Raw genomic sequence first — 18,707 nt, forward strand, 5'->3', positions numbered from 1 at the left:
AGAAGGGAACCTTACTTCATTGTTGGTGGGAGTGTAAACTTGTTCAACCACTTTGGAAAGCAGTATAGAGGTTCCTGAAAAGACTTCACATAGAGCTCCACTTTTGGGCATTTACCCAAATGATCACAAACAACACCATACTAAAGCTACCAGCACAACTATGTTTATTGCAGCATTATTTACCATAGCTAAGATATGGAACCAACCCAGATGCCCCTTAGTAGATAAATGGATGAAGAAAATGTGATATATATACACAATGGAATTCTATGTCTCATCAGAAAGAATGACATCACCCTATTGTTAGAATGGCATCACCCCATTGGAAGACTTGGAAAAAATTATATTAAGTAAAGTAAGCCCGGCCCAGAGAAACATGGTTTCCCTTATTTGCAATAACCAGTATATGTCTGGGACAAGCAGAAATGTTTAGATAAGATGATGTTAAGCGATATGAACCCCAAGATAGGGACACAGTGGCTTTTTCTTCCTTGCTATTATTTCTAACGTATTTGTAAGGTACCATGTGATTTTTTGTTCTTTTATATGTCCTTCCCCATAGTATAACCCCTGTTTTTACTGTATTTGACATTGGTATAATTTGGGGAGGGGAAGGGAAAAAAACAAAATGTTTCAATAGGGATACAGATTGACCCATTGCAACAATTAGATGTACAAGATGCTGTGTCAAAAAACTAACTTTACAATTTAGGCGGGGTGGGGGGGATGGAGGGGTGGGATGTAGTTGAGGAAGTGGGAGGGACAGGATGGTAGCCGAAAAACAAAGGAGGAGGTAACAATGCTTGTTAAGAAATATACTCATTACCTTGTTGATGTAACTGTAACCCCTTTGTACAGTATTTTCGCAATAAAAACCTTAATTAAAAGAAAAGAGAAAATTATGAACAAGAAAGACAAGTCTGGATACATCATATTAACTGGTTTCAAATGACCACAACATTGTAATAATTAAACAGCATGAAGCTGGTATAAAAATGCAGTCAAGGAAATAGAATAGATAACCCAGAAATGAACTCATCAACAGTCATAACTTTCAATTTTCAATAAGGCTACCAAGAATGTGCCATAGAAAATAAAGTCTCCTTAATAAATGATTTTGAGAAAATAGATATCTGAACATCAGAGACAGAATTTGATCCTTATCTCATAATAGACTTATGCTATGTATGACATATATAGCATATTTATGGGTGAAAAGGTAGTAAAGATTAAGTATAATATCTGAAATTATAAATCAGTAGAAAAGAATGCATGAGCAAAACTATCTAACTATACGGTCTAGATAAGATTTTTTAAAATTTGACCTCAAAAGTGTAGCATAAAACAAAAATGAATGAATGGGATTAATCAAGTTAGCAAATTCCTGTACCACAAAAGACACAATTGACCATCAGTTTAGTTTCTGTTCTTTCTTTTATTGTATTTGTATGTGTGTTTCTTCCCCATCCAATGTCTGTTCTTTCTGAAAAGATTTTCCTGAAATAAATTAATGTTTTAAGTATAATAATTAGTCTGATTTAACTTCTGAAATATCTTCTTGCTGAAATATTTTCTAGCTGAATTAAAGTTTCTTACCAACATTAGCTTTCTTTCAAACTTAAGGTCCAACTAGTGTTATAAATTGGCATGAGAGTTTCTGTAGCATGATATTCTTCTTAGATGCAATTAGTATAGTGCAAATACATTATGTTCAATGCTTTGTGTAGCTGTAGATTTTATGATATTTGTCTTTCTGATTAAGTGGATAATTGGAAATATTTTTTCTAAAAGAACACTAAAATTTCCAAATCTTTTTGAAAAAGAAACTGATTAAGAAATTAAGCTCATAAGAAAACATGGCATTTGGATTTAATCCATGTCAATATTGTATAATTACTTTGAATTTTCCCACCCCATCTCTGGAACTTATGAATAAACACTTAGAAGAGTTTCCTTTCCATTATGTCTCACAACATGTGCCTTTAAGAACACCCCTTTGAAAGCAGTCCCTTGTAAAGTCATTTCCTTTATAGCTATATCTTACAACAATCAGTGAAGTAACATGTATTAAATAATGATGCCTGTCCTTCCCTTTTTCTCAGCACTCATATTTTTACTATGCAATCTGATCTTATTAAACTTCTTGCTAAGGACTACATAGACAACTTTTGGCCAGAGTTCTCCTAAGTTTCTCATCCTTATTATCTCTCCTCTGTGTACGCCTTGTCATGCCTGAATTAGGTTTCTAAACACCAACTGTTGTGTATGTGTCCCATAGCTCCCACTGGTTTTATGAATATTACTGAGGCAGACAAAAATCAAATGCATAGAAACTGTCAGTAGAATAGAACAGATGTGTGTAAGGTACTGTAATCACTACAGGTGACCCCCACAGATACAGTTGCTATGGTGAGGCAGACCCCTGTGAATCAGGCATTCGTGGAACATCTTGTAAATGAAAAACAGGAAAAGGGGGGTGGTAAGAAGGAAACATTATAAGAAAGCATCAAAATCCGTTTCATTGTTCACTCAATATATCTTTTTAAATCAGGTTCATGACTTTTCTAAACCCATCATTAGCATAAGAGTAGAAAGTATCTGCTTTCCAGTACCTTGATTATCTTTCACATTCATTGTCTGATGTTTCATATGTATTCCCCAAGTGTTTGAAATGAACAAAGGCAAATAGCTTGCTTAATCCTTGAGAAATTCACCATTCCAGATACTCTGTTACTCTCAAAGCAAAGGTATTGGGTAAAATCTATAGAGAAGGAGTTGAATTTACAAATAAATTGGGAGATTTTTGGTAGCATTTTTTCTTCTCAGTGAGTGAAGTCATCGCCATAAAGCTAGTTTTCCCTTCTTAGAAAATTTTGAAGGTTATCTCTAAAAACCAATTTTTACACATTTACTTTTGTACTTCTCTGTTATTCTAACTCTTCTTTTTTGTTTCTTTCTTTCAGACAAAAATTCACATAGCTGTTAAAATGCAATGATAATTGACAACTTTTCTTGATGCCTGCTTTCTTTTACTGTGACAAAACATCCAAGAGAAAGCACACAAAAGAAGGAAGAAATTATTTCGGTTCATGGTTTCAGAGGCTTCATGGTCAGTTGGCTCTGGTGTTTTGGGCCTGATGGAGTTGAATGTACAAATTATATGGAGGAAGGATGTGGAAGAAAAGTAGCTACTCAATCCATAGTGGACAGAAAGCAAAAAGAGGAGAAACGGTCTGGAATCCCAATATATCCCCTTTCCCATGAAGTCAATACTGGAAAAGGAATATTCCACAAAGGAAATTTTGGTATTTATGAAAAAAGGAATCTTATTTCCAAGGGATTATTTGAAAATAGCCAGACCTTGCAAAAGTTTGGCCTCTCAATTGGAAAAAAATTTCTAAGGAGTAAAGGTCTTAAACTCTGTAGATTATCTCAGGCAGTAAACCCAGGTACTTAACTTGCTAAATTAAAGCTATGATAGCATTTGGAACTGTTAGCTACCCTGAAAACCATAGCCTTTACTTTATCTCTCTGATAAAATAACTATCTTCAAATCATAATGAGGTTTGGTGGAAAACAAATCCCAGATGCAGGTCTTGCTGATGATCCATTCTTGAAAAGTCTCAAATTTGTGTTGAAAATTAAAGCAATAAATCTACTCTATGACAGGAAACAGAATAAAACAAGCACTTTTCGACTCTGGAAATGATTGTGCACTTTGAACTTTTGTTTCCCTTACTTCCAGAAATATACCAAAACAATCCTGGAGTTGACTGATTACAGAGATAAAAACATAAAGTTATTTTTATATTAAATTTTTGGTTACATTTTTTTTCAATGCTACTATGCTGCTTGACCATGAAATTATAATTTTGATTGCACTACATATAGAAATCATACTCAGAAATAAACAAGGCACAAAATCAGTTCAAGTAAACAATGTCAAAACAATGTTTAAGAAATTGCTTTTCTCACTTTTGCATGATTGTTTCCTAATATCTTTGAAGCTCTATAAAATATCACTAAGGCTATGACAGCTACTCACACTGGTAGAAAATGCTACATTAATTTAGGAAAATTTCTATTTGATTCTCAAACTTTCTCCAGCTATATCCTTTCTTTCTTTCCTTCCTTCCTTTCCTCCCTTTTCCCCGTCTTTTCCTTCTATTTCCTGCTTTGCTCTATCATTTTCCCAATTTTACTTCCTTTCCTCAGAGGTATCATGGTACATTGCATAATTTTTTTTTTGGAAAGGAAAATAGATTCAACTCTACTCTAGGCTCTGACATTTCCTTGTGAAAACCTGAGCACATTATCCTATTCAAGCTTCAGTTGCTTCACTTATAAAAAATAGAGCTAATAAAACTTACATAAAATTAATATAATGAAACTATAAACATCTAAAAGCCTTGATAAATATAAAAAATTCAATAAATATATGACATTGTTTTTAAATAGTATTACTTCTTTGCCTTTTACATCATCTTTCTCCCTTTCTTTATCATTTAAATACAGTTTATTAGGAACTTCCTAAGTTCTGTAGAGAGATAGTAAATGAAATCTCATTTTCCCCTCAATTAGTTACTCATTTATAAGGTAAGAAAAATAAATGAGACAAATTAAAAGTATGTTGTTCTTTTAATATATTAAAAAATACATAGTGGAGACCAAAACCAAATTATGTTTTTTACTTGTTTGTCAGTCATGGGGCTTGATCTCTGGGCCTGGGCATTGTACACCAGCTCTTCAGCTCCAGGTTAGAGTTCTACCACTTGAGCCACAGCACCACTTTCAGTTTTCTGGTGGTTTATTGGAGATAAAAGTCTCCCAGACTTTCCTGCCCGGGGTGGCTTTGAAACGTGATCCTCAGATCTCAGCCTCCTGAGTAGATAGCATTACAGGCATGAGCCACCAGTGCTTAGCCCAAATTATGTTTATATGCATATGTGAAAATGTCACAATAAAATTTATTTCTGGGCATAAATAATATATGCTAATAAAAAGTGTTTGCTGCCTATATATAGTTTTGCTTCTGCTCTAGAGAATATAACTGTTCTCTTCCCTGAGAAAAGAAAAAAGTTTTGCTTCTGCCCTAGAGAATGTAACTTTTCTCTTTCCTGAGAAGAGCGATAGTGAGCATTTCTGAGTGAGCCCTCAATGTTGTACCTATGTAGAACTGTTTTATCCACAACTGATTGGCCAAAATATTCATCTGGAATGACTTTAGTTTCAAGATATATACACACATACATACATGCACATATATATACATATACATATATATATATATATATATATGTATATGTATACTCTGTTGTGTGAGAAACCACTCCATCTCCTAGAGAACTTCCAATACACTGGATGAGCTATATTATTTTTTTACTGTAGTTGAATACAATCCACAAATATTAATCTTATACACTGTAGAAATACAACAAAGTTTTATACTCCCAAGGAAATCTTGAACAACTGTGGATTAAGCACCAATGAATATTCCAACACTCCAAGGATGAGTATACGGAAGAGTATAAGGGGAAATTTAATAGGTTTGGCCTTTAGAGAAGTAATCATCTATTAATGCATTTTGGCTTTTGTCCATTTGCTGTGTTATTAGATCTTTTGCATTAAGGTTGTGATGCATTCTTCTCAATTATGTACTTTGGAATTAGCCAACAGGGTATTAATCTATCCTGTCTTCTAACTATCTATCTATTTATCACCCAGTTCATTTATTGGTCTGTCATTTTTGTGTGTGTGGGGGTCTTGTACATGCTAGGCAATTGTTCTACGGAGGGGAAATTAGGACTCCCCTGATAAGGGCGGTAGCTGCTAGGGTTGTCTCCAGCACAGCTGTGGTCCAGTGTGTGCATTCCTAGCCTCCACTCAGTCAGAAGTCCCTACGATATTGTGCATGGAGATGGGGGATCATAGGACTCCTTGCATCATACCACCCCTTGACTAGTCAGACTATAGGATAAGGCAAAGGACTGTAAATATACCCACCCTGGGAGAGAGACAGTTGGGCCCTGGCTCTGGTTCTCTTCCTCATATGAAGAATCCATTTTGCTGTCTTTGGGGCTGTTGCTTTTACTATTTCTTTTGTTTTTGAATAAACTTGCTCTGTCTTCTTTAAACACTTTCTTGTCCCTTAATTCTTTAATTGGTAGAGAAAATAAACCCTAGATAGTACTACTGCTGCTCACCTATAGCTCCACCCCAGGTTCCAAGAAGGGATCTAGGTAAATAATAAAAAGATTGCCTTAATTAAAAATAGACATGATCTTGGAAAAAGTAAAAAAAAAAATCTTTGCTATCTTTAGCTTAGAAGGGGTGAAAGCATGAGTAAAGTCCTGTGTTTCTATTATTTGAATTATTTTCTTTCTGGCCAGTGTTTACTCATGTACAGTTACAAGACAGATACATTTTCTATAGAAAACTAACAAAATTTGAGATTTAGACACAGACTGAAACAAAATATTTCCAGAAATTACTCTAAAGAAAACACAGGACCCAGAAGCTGTCTCACCTTACATTGATGAAATAATTGTGTCTTAAGAACATTGTCTGAAGATAAGTAATAAGCCATACCAACACAATCTTTTACCCAGGTTTTTTTAGTGTTATTAAATGTTGATTCATTTAAATAGAAATATATTTAGAGTTCCATGGCAAAATTAAAGTAATTTGAATTCATTACTGGGACCTATATTTTAGTTAAAATTCTTCATAATTAAGATATCAAAATCTTACTAATGGTAAATTACACTATGAAAATATTATAAAACTTTTGATTCAATCACTTATTGATGAGTAATGGCAATGATTTACAAGCCTGGTAACTATTAATGGAAAGTTTGGTTAAAGGTTTATGTACCATTTATGGTGATGCACATTTCTTTTATAAATGATAGTAGTTCAATTTAAAATAGCTTTCATATTTGTATCACTAAACTACCACTTCCTTTTGTTTAATGACTTATAAATGTTAGTATAGTAGAGGTAACTTTCTCCCTTCAATTCCAACTCATTTACTATGCTAAAAAGCAAAAGTTATTTCCAACCAATTTATTAAACCATTTATCTAACCATTTATTTCATCTATATTTTGCATATATTCTCTTCTCTTTTAAAATATTATCATTTGATGTATGTGGAGCCTATGTATGTTATACATGGGGCACAAAATTCTTGACAGCTCATTCTAGACAGTCTTTGTTTTGTGACAAGCCAACTTGCAAAGATCCCAGTAGTTAACAATACTAACATTTATCTGCTCAAGGAAAAGTATTGGCCTGGGAACTCTATGCTCAGCTGAGTCCTCTGGAGCATTTGATATATATTTTGACCTTTCAGAGAAAGGAAATAAAACAGAGTGTGCCTATAATTAACTCAGTTTTTACAATTCAGTTTGGAAAATGATTCATGATTTCTGAAATTCTCTGGGTGACACTCTTTCCTAATTAGCAACAACCCATCTCACCAGAGCCAACACAGACTTGCTTCAGGTTTCTAGCTGCTTCACTATAGCAAAATCAAGATATAATAGTAAGAGGGGACAATGTTTGATACTGAGAGAGGCACTCTGCAGAGGTGAACTCATAGATGTAGAATGCAAAAGCAATATTCTTTCTTTTCCAATGGCTACTTATATACAGAACCAAATAAGGAGGCTCGCTGCTGGGCCAGCCATGCAACTTCTGGTTTATTCAGAAAAGATCTAATAAAATTAATCAGCTCCATAAAAATGAAAAGCCAAGTGTACCTGCGTGCTGATCTCATAAATAGAAACTGCTTGCTTGAATAGGTTGAATATCCTTAAAGTTGAATGGACGTGAAAAAAATAAAATAATTTAAAAATTTAAAAACCCCAACTCAAATATTTATTTTAATTTTAACTTGTTTTTAACTGGTGGTAAAAGGGGTTTCAATTCAGCATGTGAATTTATGAATAAAATGAATCTTCATCAAGTGCCATATTCAGAGTTTAAACCACAGGACTGCCAAACAAAAAGTAAATGGTTAGATATTTTCATTAAAGATCCCACTTAGATATTAAAGAAATTATGGCAGCTAGTTTATGGTATCTATGAATCGAGAAGGGGAGTAGCAGGTCAGGGGTTAGCATCACTAAAAGGGTGATTGAGGATTAGAATATGAACTCTACCATTTGTGACTTCAAATAACACATAAAACTCTCTAATGTTAACTTTATTTGCTTACGTAATTGGTAGAATAATGGTAACAGCACATTCATACTTGACCACAGAGTTTTCATGATGGGATAAGAGATAGTTTAGAAAAATAGAAAGCTTATTAAATCTAAAGTGTTTTACAGGTTAGGATTATTTGCTTAAGAGAAAGTATAAACCCATGAATACTTTTCAAAACTTAATATTTCACAAGACTATTTTACATTTGTAATATATGGAAAGAAAACTCTATCGCATCTGATTCACTCCATCAGCAGTAAGTAGCCTAAGGCTATTCCCTGTGCAGCCTTCTCTCTTAGCTCTCTGTACTTCCACTCCCTAAAGCGATAGAAATTTAATAAATTCATGCAGAAATAAAACTTAGCTTTCTTAAATAACTCTCATCATTCAGATATAATAATCATCTTATTCAGCAGACATTATTCTCTGTTTTCATGCTTTCCATTTACTTTTGTTTTATTATCCATGTATTTATATCTTGATACAATAATTGCTCTCCTAGAACACTTCCTTATATGTACAAAAAAGGACATAGCACCTCTTAAAAGCATGACTATCTTCTACGCTCAGAATTTGTTCTAGCTACACTACATGTATGGTCTATGAAATATATTGTAACTAGAAGACAAATATGAACTCTAGGTAAAAATACTTTTTTATCCATTCTGGCCAACTCATATATTAGTACTTCTAATTGTAAGTTGCTATTTGGTATACAAAATACTCAATGATTAAGAAGAAAGCCATAGCCCATAAGCTATCATTAATTATCTTTTTTGTTTGTTTTTGTTGTTGTTTATTTTTGGTTTTTATTTTTTATTTACTTTTATTGTCAAGGTGATGTACAGAGGGGGTTATAGTACATACATAAAGTAGTGAGTACATTACTTGTCAAACGTGTTACCACCTTCCTCATTTTTGTTCCAATTTCCCTCCCTTCCAATCCCCCCCAAGTTGTGAAGAGCATTGCTGTTGCATTGGTTCACCCTTTGTCCTTTGTTTTACCATTTTTTGTTCCCCTTTCCTTCCCTAATTCAGATAAACATATATACAATATCCAAGGTACCAAAATCAAATACAGTGACAACAAGGGATAAACTATACGAGGAGAACACACAAAAGAAATCACATAGTACATTAACAACAGCAACAACAGCAAAGAAGATGAAGAATCTCTTGTTTCCATATCTTGGAGTTCATTTTGCTTAACATCATCTTATATGGTCATTTTTAAATAGCTATTGACCTATTCTTCTCATCTGCTACAACCATCCTAGATGTGTACTAATTATTACAAATGAGGGAAACCATGGAACCTGTGTTTCTTTGAGTCTGGCTTACTTCATTTAAGATGATTTTTTTTCCAAGTCTGTCCATTTCCTTATGAATGGGGGTGATGCCATTCTTTCTGATGGAAGCCTAGAATTCCTTTGTGTATATATCATTACATCTTATTTAGTAGTGGAAAAGGAACGATGGCAAAGTTATATCTGCTAGTGTTCTTTAAGCCAGTTACCACTGTTATATAGGACCCTGGATAGATAGTTCATCCAAGAACCACAATGAATTCATCAAGTATCCACCACAATTCACCAAGTGTGATAATGAATTTGTCAGTCTTGTCTATAGGAGAGTTGGTCTCTCAGAGAGCTTATTATTCTCAGCCTTCACCTCAAGAATATCTTCAAACAAATGAGCCTGTTCTGTCTTGGTAAAACAATGTTGACAAATTAAGTTTTTTAGAGAATTACGAAAATCTACTAGGGAAGATGTTAAAGAAGCTTCTTAGAAACGGTGAGATTTTAGTATCTAAGATGGGATTGTAGACAGCAACCCATAGATTCGGTTGCTACAATCATGGTGATAAAAGCAAACAGAAAGACAGTTCTTACAACTCATCCATTCCTCTCCACAGCAGGCTCTCATTCCAACATTATTTTCATTTGCAGCTTTTTGTAAGAGTTCAAATAAGAAGTATGCCTAAGAGTGGTACTTGCCCGTAGTCCCAGCTACTTGAGAAGATGAGGCAAAAGAACCACTTAAATCCACGAGTAAAAGACCAGCCTGGACAACAGTGCTAGAGTCCTTCTTACTGAAGAAACTGAAAAAATGTATAACCCCCAAATCAACTATTGCACGTTTTCACTCATCTCATCTGTGGCATCTAGACCTAAAATGATGATCATTATATTGATCATCATATTGCTGCTGATGACAATGATGATGAGATGATGATGATATTAATGATAGATGGAACATGAGTATAAGTGGAGTCAGTAGAAGGTGATTGACGGAAGCAATACTGAGGGATAAAGAGGACCAAAGTATGCTACTATTATATAGAGAATGATAGCATAATCAAAACAATAAAACTTTGTTTGAAAAGGAGGAAAGAAGGGGGAATGGTAATATTGCAGAGGTGAACTAGTTTAGGATGTACTGTGTACCTCTATAGAATTATCATAATTTAAACCCTGTGTCTTATTAATGTGTTAAATCTTTTAATTAAATTAAATTTTAAAAATAAAAATGTAAAACATAAACTAATTTTGAAAATAATAACGACATTTGAAACATAGCCAAAATTTTCTCTATATTTACAGTTTCAGTTCTTAACTTTTCCCATACTATGGGAATGGTGTCTGCTTCAACAGGTTAGCTGAGTCCCATATACTGTTAATATAGAGGAGCTAAGAGTATGTCAAACATCTATGGAGAGCAGGACGCCGGTGGCTCATGCCTGTAATCCTAGCTACTCAGGAGGCTGAGATCTGAGGATCGCGGTTCAAAGCCAGCCCGGGCAGGAAAGTCTGTGAGACTCTTATCTCCAATAAACCATTTGAAAACCGGAAGTGGCACTGTTGCTTAAGCGGTAGAGCCCTCGCCTTGAGCTGAAGAGCGCAGGGACAGTGCCCAAGCCCAGAGTTCAAACCCCACGACCGACACCCCCCCAAAAAAATCTATGGAGAGAGGAAAAAATATCACTTTCCTATTGTTTCCATTATTGTTCAACAAATCAAGTATTGCCTGTGCTACTGTCAACCAGTCATGTGCACTCTCAGGCTCAGTTTCTCTATTGGCTAAATAAAGAGTAGGCAGGAGTTGGGGAAGAATTCTGTATCAAATCTTCCTTTAATTAAAATGTTCTAATCTTATCACAGAATTGTTACCATATTATTGTAAAGGTTGGATGCTTCAATGTACTTCAGAAAATGGTGGCTTAAAATCGAGTTTTCAAGTATGTCTCTCTGTTTCTCTTAGACACACACACACACACACACACACACACACACACACACACTGCACTCACAACTAGAGGGACTTTTGCCTTTCTCAGAACACTCACCACCCAGAAGCCCTGCAAGAACAGCTAACCTCCTGTTTTACCAATTCATAGGGAGTAGAGAAAAACTAGAGACTAGATGAGTCCTGTTTGCCAAGTGATACATTGTTATTTCCATTTCCAAAAGAGAAAAAGAATGAAAAAAAAACGATCATTTGTATATCTCATTGTTGTAATGGGTATACCTGTATCCCTATTTAAACAATTGGTTTTTTCCCTTCCCCTCCACAATATACCAACATTAAATACAGTGAAAACAGGGGTTATACCATGGGGGAGGGACATACAAAGCAACAAAGAAATATCTTATAAATATGTTAGAAACAATAACAAGAAAGAAAAATATTAGAGTCCTTATCTTGGGGTTCATGTCACCTAACATCAACTTATCTGACCATTTCTGCTTGTCTCAGACATATACTACTTCTATTGCAAATAAGGGAAACCATGGGACCTATGTTTCTTTGAGATGTATAAAACATTATGTCGAAAAACAAACTACAACTTTGGCGCCTCTGAGGGGGCGGGGTGAGGGGATGGGGGGAGATGGGAAGGGATGGGAAGGGGAAACAAAGGAGGAGGCAACAATGCTTGATAAGAAATGTATTCATTACCTTGCTCATGTAACTGTAACACCTCTGTATGGTATTTTCACAATAAAAAAGTGATCATTTGTATTCCTTCCCACAAACACTAAATTGTTGGAGTAATATTTGTTTAAAAATTCAGTGTAATCTGTCATATGCATATGATTAAGTCTGGATTGAGGGATTCTGTAAACTCTCTACTGTTGGCCCATACGGCATTGTAACAACACTCAACCACTTATGATTCTCATAGCACTGTCTGGTGCAGTGAAGAGAATGAGGTCATTTATTCCCTTGCCTCTTGCCTCTGTTTGTGTTGACAGTGGCTTCTTTTCTCTGAAGCCCCAGCTCCAACCTAGGAGGCTCTTCTGAAGCTCTACTGAGGAGTCAGGAGATTCTCCTCCCTCAAGGTTTTGCCCAATACTAAGCAACTTCTCCAACACTGAGCCTTTGTCCCCAATGCCTTAATCCTGCTCATCGTGTTCATCAGTTACCAGCCAGGATCCTGAGTGACTACCATATTTAAAAGCTAGAAACAAACCTTCAGGAGCTAGGTCAGTCTCCCAGTCCATGGGACACATTTTTAGATAACATCAGTCAAGTCAGTTCATAGTTGCTGCAATTGATAACATCATACAAGCTGCAGAAGTAACCCACTTTGGGGTCTGTAGATAGGAATGACAAAAATTCTAATTTTAACTATTTACTTTATTTGAAGAAAGAAATAAAAATAGTAATATCTGAATCTAGGAAGATTTTTTTCTATAACGTATAGTACTGAAAAATTTATGCAAAAATAAGGTTCAATGTATTTATCATCAGTGTACTAAAAGCAAATAGAAACAATCAGCATGCTTTTAGAAAAAAGAAGTGCTTAAAAGAAGAAAATTATTGATTCTAAAAATAAGTATTGAGTTTGATTTCATTCTATGTTGAACATGAAAACAAAGTAAAATTTTATCAAGATAGCATGTAACTTGTAAACCCTATCTAAACATTAACACATCATCATGTGAAATGGTGATTCAAATATTGCTACTTACAATTTTATGAAAATTTAGTTTTTATAATGGGACTATTTATTTATTTATTTATTTGTAGTGCTGAAGTTTGAACTCTGAGTCCCATACTTGCTAGTCATATGTTCTACCCTTTGAGTCATTTTACCAACCTTTTTCATTTATTCTTAATATTACAAAGAATATGTAAAATGATCAGTAGATAGAAGTTAATAATAATACATTTATTATGTTTTATTATGAACAAAGTTGTGGGTTAGTTAATCCATAAACGTGGTTTGTCAGACGCTTAGTAAGAGTTTATAGTTCTGTTTTTGTTGTTGCTGTTATTTGTTTTGTGTTTTCTTTGCCAGTCTTAGGGCTTGATCTCTGGACCTGAGTGCTGTCCCTGAGCACTTTATGTTAAAAGATAGAGCTCTACGACTTGAGCCACAGCACCACTTCCAACTTTTTCTGTGATTAATTGGACATAAGAGGCTCATCCATCTCAGGATGGATTCAAACGGAGATCCTCATATCTCAACTTCCTCAGTAGCTAGGATTACAGACATGAGCCACCAGAGCCCGGCTATATTTATGTATATAATATATGCAACATAGTATGACTAATGTGTACTATTTAACTTAACCTTCAAACCCACATAAGAGGTAACTACTTCTATTTTTTTTGCTTTACAGATGAAGAACGTAGACAACACAGAGTTTAAGCAAGCTGTTCATTGGTAGATTTGTGTTATGAACCAATTACTCAATTTCACCTAAAAAGCATTCTAATTTGATAATTAGTATTTATCAGAGAAGAAAACTGAAATCTTCTAAGGATGGTTGTGATGTGTGATTCCTAACATCCTCCCACCCCAACACATACACATACCCATATTGAATATGAAATAGACGCTCTATATCTTAATTTAGTTAAATTAGAACTACTTATATACATATCCCACTTTTATAAATGATTACGATAGGTAAAAACTTGACATAAAGCCATAGATAAGCTACACTAGCAAAACATCATTCTTGTGTCTGTTGCCTTGGACTGTTTCCTACAATTGCTTTATTCTTCCTTAGCAGACTGTTCACCTCAGCACCTCAGTCAAGATTCACTGCCCCTTTTACAACAGTGGAGTTACGAAGAGGTAAAGGAAAACCATTAAGAATAACTCAGGTGGTGTTCAGATTTTCAGGTCAGTCACTCAGCTAAATGATGCTTTCCCAAGAGAAGGAGAAAGATGAATTGTCGAGACAGTGCTTAGTTCCAGAGGCAATCCTGAGCCTTTCCTTTCCATCACAGTGCAACTCGAGACTTGAGGAGTTGCACATTTTTTGTTACCTTACTGTAATGTCTATCAGGACAAAAAAACCCGCAACACACAGAAAAGAAATTGGGCAATTTTCCCTTAAATAGCCACACCAATAAAAGATGCCTGTTTAAAATAGACAAGGAAAACAAAACACTTAAGAAGAGGGAGAAATGAGACTATTAAAATGTGAGTTGGCAGCCAGTTATCTCAAAGTAATAGAAATATTTGAGCAATTTGACAATAAATACTGTATTCTAACATTCCTTTGGTGTATCTACCCCAGTTCAGTGCTTATCAGCTTCCAAAATGATAAGCCTTGTAAATATTGCAGGAGAGTATAATTTCACATTGCCTGGCTGCTGGTGAAATCAGTTGGGGAAGTGAAGTACTGCTGTTGACTATCTCCTTCTTCCTCCATTTGTTTCTCTAGTTCTAATCCATTTTTCTCTAAGCCAAGCCATTTATACTTCCTATTCCAGGAGACCAGGAGTCTAGTTTTTGTCACTGTGGGTGTGCTTATTGTGGACATTAATGTAAATTTTATAATAGATAGTGAATGTTTCAGCATCCTATATACTCATCCCTGTGTATGACCCATTGTGTTGGCTGAATAAATATTTGCAGAGCCGAACAATCACAGAGACAGATGTATTTTCTATCTACTGTGTAACAAAGGAAGGGCTTTCCTTCCAACTGTCTTGCTTTAGAGTATTTTAAAGTAAATTTGGGGCAAATTCCTCACCTTTTAATATATCTTAAGACACATATTTTCACTTCTCCAAAGTATGAAGGGTCCTTCCAGTCATTTGTTTAAGACTCTATTGTCTCTCTACTCTCTGGGTTTTGCTCATCATGCTTTCTTACAGACCTTTTTTTTTCTTGATAATTCTTCCTTACTCAGGTTCTTCTAGAAAAAGTTGTCCATGCCTACCCTACCAAAACCAAACAGAAACTATTTTTTCTAGCATAATATATAGTTTAATGTGCTTATCTAATCATAGTCCATTTCAGAATAGTAGGTTTGAGAGAAAACACGTTAAATATCTTCTAACCCGTATCACCTGAGTCTCACTCTGTGATTTTTCACAGTATGTTCATTAACAAGCCATAATGAGTAAGAAGGAAATTTTAAAAGCTGTATCCTCTCTCAAAAACCAAGAATGTTTTTGCTTTACAGAATAATAATAGTGATAAAATAATAAAGTGGTTCTATTTAAGAAAGCACAATGAATAACTGATTTCTTTGTCATCTATAATGTTGATTTTTTAAAAAAATCCAATGATATATTTAAACATGAAAAAATTTTCATTTAAATATGAAAGCCCTCATAGGCATAAAATTTAATATACACATATATCTGTATATATGTGTGCATATAAATGTGTGTACCTATGACTTGCACGCATGATATTTGGACTTATGTATTAAATGTCTTGAAGATACTTGTCAATCTACTTTTGTCTAGTATAGAACATTTTATCATATACTATGTAGACCATCTGTTAAAAGAAAAACAAATTTCTCTCTGAAATCAAGTTATTGGAATAGAGTTCCTATGTTGTTTGTCATGATACACTATAGAAACTGTTCAATATAGTACTGTAAAACCATTTCAAACCTTAATAACTTCCTCATAGTTTTCAAAGATTATGAGATTATTTTTCCATTTTTATTAATAAAATAAAAACACAAACTTTTATATGAATTATCAAACTCATTGAAGGTAGTGCTTTCTTATTATATTGTATCTGTATGTTCTGCATAAGTTATATTTAAAAGTAAAAGAGTACTGATATTCTGAAAATATAATTTGCTGTTACTTCATTTTAACATGGTATATACAGTTATTAGTAGTAATATAATGATAATTTTGGCCATAGTTTTGTGTCTAGGATAAACCAGATATTTTGCTTCTGTTTTTTATTTTATTTATTTTGTCAGTCGTGGGGCCTGAACTCTGGGTCTGGGTGTTGTCCCTCAGTTTTTCAGCTCAAGACTAGCGTTCTACCACTTTGAACCATAGTGTCACTTCCAGCCTTTTCTGCTTATTTGGTGCTGAGGAATCAAACCCAGGGCCTCATGCAAGGCAAACACTCTACCACTGAGCCACCTTCTCAGCCCTTTTTTATTTATTTTAATCCATGGGATAATGTGAGATCAATGTTAGTCTGCAAAATAACTGGACGAAGTTACTTGAAAAATAACTGATGAGGTAATTGGGGTTATCTGAGTTCAACAATTAGCTGGACACCATACTGCGCATGATATGGATCAATATGTTAACCCAAATGATTCTAGAATGAGAATTTCTCATGCAGTACTTCATACAGCACTGGAAATTTGAAAAAGTGACTCACTCATGTGCTTGACATCAAGTTTTCACAGCACCATAGGTTTTTGTGAATTGAAAAATCATTAGACCTGCAAAGAGCATTTTATATTTATCAACTGTCTGCCTTCAGGAAAATAAACTTAGCACTCTGCTACACACTGTCTACTCTCAGAGATGTCATTAGGTTTTAACTGTTGAAGTAGAAATGACATTTATGCTTCCACTTCACCAACACCCAGTTCAAAATATTATTTATTGGCAAAAGGTATATAGAAGTTTTTATAACTGAACTGTGGGTGCATTAGCTATTTTGGAAAGGTGACATTCTACTTACATGCCTAAAAATGAAAACAGACATACGTAAAAGGAGTCTTTACAGAGGTCTAGCTGGTATTGTGAAATTTTTTTGGATCAAGAAACAAAATGGAGATAATATACCAAATCTGGTATGTTATTCTGATTCATCTGCCTCTGTAGTGGTTTAAAATCAATTTAGTAATTGATAATAAAACATTTTGTGTATGTCTACTATTGTTAAAAATATGTTATTCAATAATCCCTTTTGAAATTCACTTGTACAGGCACTTAAAGATAATAAAATAAACCTTTTTATTATTTTGTTTAATATGCATGGCAGCATGTTATTATACCAAACTTCTGGATGAAAAAAATGATTTGGTAAGTGGGTATTATATTTTTATAAGAATGCATCCAGGATTTAAAGTCATTTATATTTGATTTTTAACACAAAGATATGGATTTATATGTGTGCTTAGTGTTGTATTCCTTTGTTCTTTTACTGAAAGTTGTGCTCTAAGAATGTGATTTAAATCCCCAGGATGTTAAATAAGAAGTTTAGGGAGTAGTTGTGCTATTTCTTCGATAAACTATCTCTCCTATTACCTTACTGGTAGAAATTCTCTACTGGCTGTTAGATGGAGAAACAATGGATAGTTGAATGATTATGATACAAAGAATATATATGATATATGTACATACATACATATACATATATGTAGTATATATGTATATATTCCATTCATCTGTTTTAGAACATCTGGTCTGTTTTCATAACTTGGCTATTGTAAACTCTGCTGCAATGTGAATGAACTATTTCACCCTCCCACCAATAGTTTATTATTTTTCCTTCTTCCCTTCATCCCCATTAGTGTTTGTTGTTTTATTCTCAATGATGGTCATTCTGACTGGATTGAGATGGAATGTCAATGGTATTTTGAGTTGTATTTCTATTATACCCAAGAACAGTAAGCATTTTGAGTGAATTTATTGATATTTTCCCCCTTGTCACTGGGACTTGAACCCTGAGCCTTGCATTCTCACTTAGCTTGCTCTCTTGAAGCTGGCACTCTACCACTTGAACCACACCTTCACTTCCAACTTTTTGCTGGTAAATTGGAAAGAGGAGTATGTTCAATTTTTCTGTACAAGCTGGCTTCCTATTACATCCCTCACATCTCCATTTCTTGAGTAGCTAGAATTATAATTATTAGTTGGATGTGTCCGGCTGGGGTTTATTTTTTAATCTTTGTTTATTCTTGTTATTAGTCCCTTGTCAGATGTATCATTGACAAAAAAATCTCTCATTTGTCTGCTATCTTTTTAGTTTACTGACAGTGTCGTTGTATGTGAAGAAGCTTTTGGCTTAATGCAAGTCCATTCATCAATTCTCTTTCCTATTTGCTGAGCCGCTCGAATCTTGTCAGGAATTTTTAACATATCAGTAACTCCTAATGTTTCCTCACCTTCTTCCTCTGTAGTTTTAAGGTTTCAAATCTTATATTAAAATCTTTGAATTGATATTGGCATAGGGTAAGGGGGTTCCAATTTCAGTCTTCTACATGTGCAAACCCAGTTCTCTCAGTACCATATGTTGAAGAGATGTCCTTTCTT

Source organism: Dipodomys ordii, unplaced genomic scaffold, assembly GCF_000151885.1.
Source record: "Dipodomys ordii isolate 6190 unplaced genomic scaffold, Dord_2.0 Scaffold34, whole genome shotgun sequence".
NCBI lineage: Eukaryota > Metazoa > Chordata > Mammalia > Rodentia > Heteromyidae > Dipodomys > Dipodomys ordii.